At 52.8% G+C, this 9,605-nt stretch overlaps 1 long non-coding RNA gene across 1 annotated transcript; it reads left to right on the top strand.

The window, feature by feature from the left end:
• The first annotated feature begins 1,386 nt into the window (after positions 1–1,386).
• On the top strand, positions 1,387–8,106 carry LOC133627707 (uncharacterized). The gene is made up of 9 exons (XR_009820349.1): positions 1,387–2,822; positions 2,977–3,369; positions 4,220–4,276; positions 4,361–4,414; positions 4,500–4,559; positions 4,644–4,698; positions 4,776–4,938; positions 5,047–5,138; positions 6,511–8,106. It is a non-coding gene; the product is annotated as an uncharacterized LOC133627707 (long non-coding RNA).
• The last annotated feature ends 1,499 nt before the right edge of the window (positions 8,107–9,605 follow it).

Here is a 9,605-nt window from a genome sequence, read left to right on the forward strand (position 1 = left end):
TGTGACGATGCCACCATCCTGTCTATTCCTGCAGTGGGTCTCCCTGATGCAGCCCTGGCCCCAAACCCTCAGGCTGGAGGTTCATCCGTTCTGCTGAGCCACGGACAGGGCTCTGGGCTAGACAGGCAGAGTGACAACGTAGCTGTACTCGTCAGGAAGGGGTTTATTTCCACTCTGACACGTACCCTGCCTTATATCGTACCTCAAATGTCTCATTAGTTCCAACTCTGTGGTGGCCAGGGCAGAGAAGTTGATACTCCTAGACCTGGTAAGTCTGTGTGCTGAGGTAAAAACAAGTAAGAGTCAAACAATGTCCATCGCAGCTAAGGTTGTGTGGTTTCAGCAGCTCTTGTTGGTGCTGTAAGGTCTGATCAGTCGCTTCAGCCCCTTTACTGCACAGCTTGGTTTCGCAAAGCTCTGATTGATGCTGTTCAGCCCCTTTGCTGCCGCTTTATTGGTGAAGCCACCACTGTCTGTGATCCTATCCCTCTCATCAAACGTGCCCCTGCTGGGGCTCTGAGGCAGAGGTTCAACCCCAGTGGTCTCATGCTTTTGCTGATGGGCCAGGAGGAGGCTGGTTGTGGGTAGGAGCTGTAGCCAGGCTGGTGCTCCCGTCTCAAGCTCCTGCTTGAGCCTTTCGGGCCATTTCCTGCCCTTGGCAGCGTATGTGGAGAAAGACCGACTTTGACATGAAGCAAGCAGAGTCTCCCAGCTCTTTATGGACCGCTAAAGCACATGGGGCAAAGCACAGCTGCTGTGGGAAGGGCATCTGTGTCGATGACCTGGATCAAGGTCCTCCTGACAGGGAACAGAGTGTATCCCGAGCAAGTTTGCTGATGGTACCAAACCGGGAGCAGTGGCTGATGTGCAGAGACTGTGCTGCCATTCAGTGAGATCTGGACAGGCTGAGAGATGGGCAGAGAAGAACTTTCTGAGATTCAACAAGAGAAAGTACTGAACGACCTGCCCCTGGGGAGGAACAACCCCCCGCACCAGCACAGGCTGGGTGGGGGTGACCTGTTGGAGAGCAGCTCTGAAAACAGGGACAGGGGATTTCTGGCGGGCAGTAAACTAAGCGTGGTACAGCAGCGTGCTCTCCTGGGTGAGAAGGGTAGTGACATCTTGGGGGCGTGAAGAGAATGTGGGCAGCAGGTTGAGGGAAGTTTTCCTCCCCCTCTTCTCTGCCCTAGGACAGCCACACCTGCAGTCTTGTGTCCAATTCTAGGCTCCCCAGTTCAGGAGAGACAGGAAACTGCTGGAGAGAGGCCACCACAGGGCTCCCAAGATGCTGAGGGGACTGGAAGAGAAACGTCCTTCAGCTGGGGCGGGAGTTGGGGGCGGGTCTGGAGGCGTTGTGGGGGCGGGTCGAGGCGGGGTCGGGCCTGCTTGAAGCCCACGGCGGCTCCGGCGTCGGACTGCGAGAGGCAGGGCGAACCTGACTGGAAGCCGCCGCTGGTCCGAGTCACATTTGTACCTACACAGCTACAATGGTATTTAGGTCCCCTTGTAGCCCATCAGCCAGCACTGTTGTACCATTGTAGCAGCTTTCCTGTGGGAGCTATCTCCAATCCTGTGCATTTTGCGTGCTCAGCTGATATTGAAAATACAGGCTGCTTCTGCTCAGAGACTTGTTGCTGTATCTGAGAGCTAATAAAAATCAAGTAAGCAGATCCCACCTGCACTGTTATGTAGGACTCCGTGTAAGCTATCAGCCAGCACCGTGCTCCAATCCCCTGCATTTTGCCTACTCAACTCCTATTGAAAATACAGACTGCTGGTAGAAGTTCTACCACTGTATCTTGCAGCTACAAGAAAACAGGTAAGCAGACTCCACCTACAGTGGTACGTAGGTCCCCGTGTAGCCTTTTCTTTTTTAGCCTTTTTCATCCCCTTGCAGTCACTCCATCAGAAAATGTTGTTACACGTCCATTTGGTTTTCGCCCATGCTGGAGATTTTGTTATCAGAATTGGTGTTCTCTTGTCTTAACTATGGTTCTAACTGCCTCATGAGCAATAACAAAGTTTAGAGGAACATTTAAGAGAACAAAGTTTAAATCCTTACCCCATCACATCATCCATCTTCAGAATGCTTTTCTACTAGAGAAACAAACCTCTTTTTTTTTTGTTTTTTTTCAGGTAGGAGAACCTGAAATACAATACTTCACACAGAGCAATCCAAAGACAGAGAAAAAAACAAAGGGGTGTTCCCCTAGGAGCCTTTATGTGTGCCGGCACTGGCTCCTCCCCTCTCCCAGGTGTCAGCGTTCAGACCAGTGGGGGTGGGAATGGGGTATAAGAGGCACGGCCCCTGCCGAGGGAGCTCATTCTCCTGTTGGTTTACTCTGGAGTAAGTGCTTTGGCTCTTTCTCATGAGTGAGCTCAGCTGCTTGGGTAGAGGCTTTTTGCTATGGAGATAAGCAGAAATAACTGCTTGGAGTTAAGTATCTCATAGAAACTGCAGTTTAATAGATATTTTCAGGTCAGCAATTTTGCATCCAGCATTCAGAGGTAACAAGAGGATTTTACAACATGCTTTGTTTTTCTTTCAGGTGTTTTGCATTTTCCTGGACTTTTTGACTTCAGTGAATGCAACGCTTTATTTTCTTCTGTCTTTTTGTTTTAAGCTGTGGAAGCTGCTGATATCCTTTCCTTTAGTGGAAGAGAAGGTGAGATCATCTCAACAGTTTGATAATGAGGAACTCCTATGCACATGTGTGCCTTTTTGTGATCTACTCCCAGAATTCTTCTCTGGCAAGGAGCGGGACTACGTGATCTTTTGAGACCCTTTCCGACCCTTGGGATCCTGTGAAAGCAGAGAGCAGGTAAGGTAGAGCTCCTGTCAGAGTACAGGAGAACAGCTCTTGTTCTTTCCACATCGTACAGAGAGCCCTGTCCCTCTCAGAACTTGTTCAGCAGCTTACAGAAGGCTCCTTGGAGATGGACCCATGTCAGAATTGATTTATTTTGTGGCTTCAGAGCGAAGCTGAGAGTCCAGGGGAAGATGGAAGATGGAAGATGAGGATCACCCGCAGACTCCAGTCAGAATAACACAGAGTTCCGGGCCATGACCTCCAAGGACAGGGATGTCGGACAGGAGCGGGTTCTTTTCCTGAGAGATCAGAGGAGGAAAAAAGCTTTTCAAGTTTGGAGGCCCAGGCGCAGCAGGGGAAGGGAGGTCACAGGGTGTGGAAGGAGGCGAGCAGACGGCCACGACCCTTCCCAGAGGACGTGCGGTAGGAGGGGCCGGTGCCAGAGATGCGGCCCATGGGTTCTGCTGCGATTTGTGTCTTTTTGTAGGTGTCTAAGAGGAACCTGGTGACATCTCAGCTGATGTGGTCAGAATCAACCCTTTGGCCCTGTGAAAGCAAGGTACCGGGAGGGGGAGATGGGGTCGGGGATCGCAGGTCGGGGGTTTAAGGGGAGCGGAGGGGAGAGGCCGTTCGGGAGCCATCTCCTCCGGGCAAGGAAGGGGAGAGGGTCAGCTTTCAGCAGGCAGCCAGCGTGCCCCGGGCAGGGCGGCTCCAGCCTCTGTGTGTCATATACCAGAGTCTGTTTTCTGTGTCTCGGGACTTCGAGTCCCCTAATCCTCTTTGTGCTCAAGACCCAGATATCGTTGCTACCGTCTCAAAGGATGATTCTCAGCATTCCGGTGCCGATCTGGAGCCGCTTTTCTTGCATAAGAAGCTTAAACCTTGGATCAATTTTTGTCTCTTGAAGTTTTCTATCAGTAATCCGTTCCATGGCATCGGCCACTGTGCTTCCGAGTCATCCTTTCCCAGTCTAGTTCCCTTCATCTTCACATTCTTCAGTCTTGAAGCCAGAGTTCTCATGCATCCATCATCTCTCTGGACAGGAACTTCTCATCCCGGGCCGTTATCTTTGCCCCTGTGTTGGGCTGCCCTAGAGCCTCCTCGCTTTACCATCGCAGCCCCACGGGCCTTTTTGCTCAGTGGCATTTCCAGTTGGGCGTTCTGTTGCCAGGACTTGTCACCTATTGTATGTCAGTGTCCATGTTCCCCCCGGTGTCGGTCTCAGCACGTGGGTGTCGGGCTCGGAGCCGCTCTGCCCAGGGGACGTGAGGCCCAGGGTTAGGGATTTGCTGTAATGACAGGCTGGAGTTGAATTCAGAACAGCTTTGTATAGTGTTGAGCTCTGGAACTGTTTGTCTGTGGTTGTGCCACTGAGTGATTGGTTTTCTATCTTTTTTTCACATATGCAGAGAAAAAAGCCGCACTCCAGAGAGTGACCCGGGGATCGAGCAGATTGCCAAGAGAAGGTGGGCAATGGCGTGGGGTGAGAAAGAAAATGGGGATGGGTGGATGTACTGCTACGTAATGCTGTGTTTGTGTTCTGTTTTGAGGGTTTGAAGGCACAATGGAGTCACACACAGGCACTGGAGAGAGGACTCGGCCAGGTGAGCAGAGACCAGGGGCTAAAGCAGCTGTTTTCAGGGGCCATCGGTGATGAATTTACCAGATTCCCTTGTTTGTGTCTCACAGGAGGACCCTCAGCCCGATGCAGCAGGACCGAATGACCCACGTGGAGGGCTAGAGGCCAAGGTAAAGGAGCCAGAGATGGGGATCCCTGTGGGTTTGTCCATTATCTCATTATGTGTTTTGGTTTCTTATTTGTGTTTTTTGCAGGTGCCATAAGATGCCTGGAAGGGTGAAGCCACACGCCGAGGAGGAGGCCGAAAAGGTGAGGCAGATGTGATCCCTGATGGTGTTTAAAACTCTCTTGCTGCAAGGCAGTGAATTGTTTTTCTTGTTCTTCAGGGGCCGTGAGGGCAGCCTTCGGAGCATTTGCAGTGAGCCGGGCTGGTAGCGAGGAGCGTGTCAGGGCCGGTGCATTGGAAGAAGCATTACGGTTATTTTCGGTCTTTGAATCTCAGGCACCTAAGGGATGACGGCAGCGGCATCGGACTCCGGAAGGAGCAGGGTGAGAGGAACACCTCTGCCTTTGGAGGGGGGGTTGTCAGAGCGGACATTGGTGTAGGCTGATGCGATGCTCACCATTTGCCCCATTCGTGGGGTTTCTTTTGATCAGGTTCCAGACGCCCAAGAGGAATGTGGCACCTGAAGAAAGGTCTCAGCGAGCGATGTAATTTCCATAGAGATGGACTTCAGAGCATCACGCAAGTTAAGTTGAGCAAAAGGATCGGGGAGGGGCAAGGAGGGGGAGGTGATGTTGAGCATTGCAGGATGGGGTTTTAAGGGTAGCAGTTGAGAGAGGTTGTTTGGAACCCTCTCCTTTAGGCAAGGAAAGAGTTAGGGTTAAGTTTTAAGAGGCAGCCAGGATGTGCTGGGCAGGGCAGTTCTAGCTTCTGTGTGGGGTGTCATGTTGTCTGTCCTTTCCATCTCAGGACTTATTCGAATCTCAAAGTCTCCTTTGCACCCAAGGACCACGGCACGTGACTCGGGCACTTTCCCCGAGGTCTTGAAGAACAAACCTCACCATTCGGTGCCGGTCAGGCACCTCTTTTCTTGCATAAGAAATTTAAGTTGTGGATCGGCTTCACACCTTGAAGTTTTCCATCAGTCATTTCCTCTGGTACAGTGTTCCAGGCTGCGTCAGCAGCTCTTCTCAGTAGGCATCCCTGTTCTGAGATTCGGTCTCATTCCCTTCATCGCTGCATTCTCTGGGACTCGAGTCAGGCTTCTTGCGCATCCATCATCCCCGTCTCGACAGTAACTTCTCATCCCGGGCCGTTCCCTTTGCCTCTTTGCGTGGCCGCTGTGGAGCCTCACTTCTTTTTCACAGCCCCATAGGTCTTTAGGACATCTCCAGTCCCGGCATCGTGTCGCCGAGTCTTCTCACTTCTGTGTTGTGTCGTCTGTGTTCTGTGTGGTGTCGGTGTCTATATGTGTGTGTTTACCTTAGAGCCGCTCTGCCCGGGGGTGTAGAGTCAAGGGCAGGTGGAGGAGCACTGAGTGTATGTCACTTTGCTTTTGGCACGTGGGCTTTGGGGTTTTGTTTAGCCGGTGGGGTTTTTGGGTTTGAGGTTTTAGTGGATGGGCTCTTTGGGTTGGGGTTTTGTGGAGCGAGTGGGCTCTTTGGGTTGGGGTTTTGTGGAGCGAGTGGGCTCTTTGGGTTGGGGTTTTGTGGAGCGAGTGGGCTCTTTGGGTTGGGGTTTTGTGGAGCGAGTGGGCTCTTTGGGTTGGGGTTTTGTGGAGCGAGTGGGCTCTTTGGGTTGGGGTTTTGTGGAGCGAGTGGGCTCTTTGGGTTGGGGTTTTGTGGAGCGAGTGGGCTCTTTGGGTTGGGGTTTTGTGGAGCGAGTGGGCTCTTTGGGTTGGGGTTTTGTGGAGCGAGTGGGCTCTTTGGGTTGGGGTTTTGTGGAGCGAGTGGGCTCTTTGGGTTGGGGTTTTGTGGAGCGAGTGGGCTCTTTGGGTTGGGGTTTTGTGGAGCGAGTGGGCTCTTTGGGTTGGGGTTTTGTGGAGCGAGTGGGCTCTTTGGGGTTTTGTGGAGCGAGTGGGCTCTGCATCTGGGTGACTTGTTTTGTTCTGTTTCCAGAGACTGAAGCTGTGCTCCGAATAACGACACGAGGGACAAGCAGAGCACCTCGGTGCTGCCACCGCGCGGACACAGCACGGTACCGCAGCCCGGGAGCAGCGCGTCGCAGAACTCTTGGAATCGGACCTGCGGCTCTTCGCAAGTTAAGTACCGGGATAATGCCGTGCCGGGGCCGGGAGGAGGGGACAAGGTTAGGAGTTACGAGGAGGGGTTTTGTGCAGTGGCTGGGCTTTGGGGTTTTGTGCAGTGGCTGGGCTTTGGGGTTTTGTGCAGTGGCTGGGCTTTGGGGTTTTGTGCAGTGGCTGGGCTTTGGGGTTTTGTGCAGTGGCTGGGCTTTGGGGTTTTGTGCAGTGGCTGGGCTTTGGGGTTTTGGCTTTCAGGGGTTTTCTGTAGTCAGTATGGTTTTGACCTTGGACTTTGGGATTGTGTTTAGTTGAGTGGGCTTTTTGGGTTTTGGCTTAGGGGTTTTGTTGAGTGAGCCTGCTTTTGGCTTTGGGATTCTCTTCAGTGAACGGGCCTTTTGAGTTTCGGCTGTGGTGTTGAGCGAGTGTGATTTTTGGCTTCAAGGTTTTGTGTAGGGACTGGGGTTCTATTTAGTGAGTGTGCCTTTGGGCTTTGGCTCAATGACTTGGCCGTGGGTGAAGTGACTGGGCTTTGCATCAGAGTGACTTGTTTTTTTTCTGTGTTTTTGAGCTTCTGTTGTGTTTGCCAGTTAAGGACAATGCTGTGTCGGGGCTGGGAGGAGGGGATAAGGTCGGGAGTCACAGGGAGGAGTTATAAAGGTTATGTAGAGGAGTGTTCCATAGCCAGTCCCCACGAGGCAAGAAAAGGGAGGAAGTTACTACTTAGGACAAGGGCAGCGTGTGGCAGGCAGAGCGGCTCCAGCGTCTGTGTGGGGTGTCGTGTTGTCTGTCCTTTCCATCTCAGGAATACCTTGAGTCCCAAAGTCATCTTTGCACTTGAGGACCACGGCACGTGACTCCGGGCACCTTCCCTGAGGTCTCAAAGAACCCTCATCATTCTGGTGCCAATCGGTGCCACTTCTCTTGCATAAGAAGCTTCAACTGTGGATCGTCTTCACATCTTGAGGTTCTCAGTCAGTTGTTTCCTCCAGTTTCCTTCCAGGCTGCGTCAGCAGCTCTTCTCAGTAGGCATCGCTGTTCTGAGATTCGGTCTCATTCCCTTCATCGCTGCATTCTCTGGGACTCGAGTCAGGCTTCTTGCGCATCCATCATCCCGGTCTCGACAGTAACTTCTCATCCCGGGCCGTTCCCTTTGCCTCTTTGCGTGGCCGCCGTGGAGCCTCGCTTCTTTTTCACAGCCCCTTAGGTCTTTAGGACATCTCCAGTCCCGGCATCGTGTCGCCAAGTCTTCTCACTTCTGTGTCGTGTCGTCTGTGTTCTGTGTGGTGTCGGTGTCTATATGTGTGTGTTTACCTTAGAGCCGCTCTGCCCGGGGGTGTAGAGTCAAGGGCAGGTGGAGGAGCACTGAGTGTATGTCACTTTGCTTTTGACATGTGGGTTCTGGGGCTTTGGCTACTGGGTTGGGGCTTTTTTGTTTTTTGGCACTTTTGTTTTGTAAAGCAGGTGAGCTTTTTTGGGGTTTTTGTGGAGTGGCGGGGGGGTTTTTGTGGAGTGGCGGGGGGGTTTTTGTGGAGTGGCGGGGGGGTTTTTGTGGAGTGGCGGGGGGGTTTTTGTGGAGTGGCGGGGGGGTTTTTGTGGAGTGGCGGGGGGGTTTTTGTGGAGTGGCGGGGGGGTTTTTGTGGAGTGGCGGGGGGGTTTTTGTGGAGTGGCGGGGGGGTTTTTGTGGAGTGGCGGGGGGGTTTTTGTGGAGTGGCGGGGGGGTTTTTGTGGAGTGGCGGGGGGGTTTTTGTGGAGTGGCGGGGGGGTTTTGGCTTCAGTGATGACTTGTTTTTTGCCGTGTTTTCAAGTTTCTGTTGTGTTTGCCAATTAAGTACAGGGACAATGCTGTGTTGGGGCCGGGAGGAGGGAACAAGATTGGGAGTCACAGGGAGGTGTTTCAAAGGTTGTGTAGAGGAGAGCAATGTTCCATAGCCAGTCCTCATGAGTTAAGGAGACAGTTACTTCTCAAGACAATGGCAGCATGTACCGGGCAGAGCGGCTCCAGCCTCTGTGTCTCGTGTTGTTTGTCTCACGTCAACTTCCTCGGGCCTCCCCGTTCATCGCTCTTTGCGCTTTGGCGGCAAGGTCTGCATCTCGGGCAGCATCCTCAGGGTCTTGAACACTGTATTCACCGATGCAGCGTGAGTCAAGCTCTTCTTGCGTAGCCATCCTTAAGCGCAGATCCATCTTGGAAGATTCCGGACCGTACTCTTCTGCGGTACCACTTCTGGCCGCATCGACGGCTGCGCTCTTCAGCCGTCCCTTTGCAGAGACCCAGACTTCTTCCTCGTGTCCTCAGGATCTCTGGTCCGGTCGGTCCTCTGGTGCAGGCCTGGTCCATTACATCTGCCCTCTTTGGGGAGGCCACTATAGAGCCTTCTCCCTTCAATGTAGCGTCTCGTAGGTCTTTCTGGTCAATATCATCTGTGGCCAGGGCATCTCTGAGCGCAATTCCCTGTTGTCTTTCTGTTGTCTATATGTTCTTTCATGTGGTGTCGGTGTTTGCACACGGGTGTGGCGTGGAGCCGCTCTGCCCGAGCATGTAGGGTAAAGCAGAGAGCGAGGTCAGCGTCAGGGGCCGGTCGGGATTCCCGGGGAGAGCGCTCAAGTTTCTTGGAATCGAAGCAAAGCCAAGGGTTACGGGGGTTGACGTGAAGCAGCGTGTCACTCGGTTATTACTTTGAAGCCCGATGCTTTGGCCTCAGACAGAGCTGTGTAGCATCAAGGCTGTGGGAGAAGGGTCTAGTCCGTAGAATGTTTAGGTGTTGGTGTGGCAGAACTGTGCCTTGTTCTTGCCTTTAGGGTGTGTATATGATGAAACCTATAGTAACGAAGCTACTGTTGGGTGGGGTTTGTTTTCTCTTACCCTGTATGTAATTGACTTAGTTGTGGCTCATTTGAGGTGATGTTTACAGCCAAGGCTTTGGCAGGCACGGCCCCCTTCGAGGCCCTCGCAAACAATGTTTCCGGGGA

The sequence above is a fragment of the Colius striatus genome, chromosome 24, assembly GCF_028858725.1.
Source record: "Colius striatus isolate bColStr4 chromosome 24, bColStr4.1.hap1, whole genome shotgun sequence".
Lineage (NCBI taxonomy): Eukaryota > Metazoa > Chordata > Aves > Coliiformes > Coliidae > Colius > Colius striatus.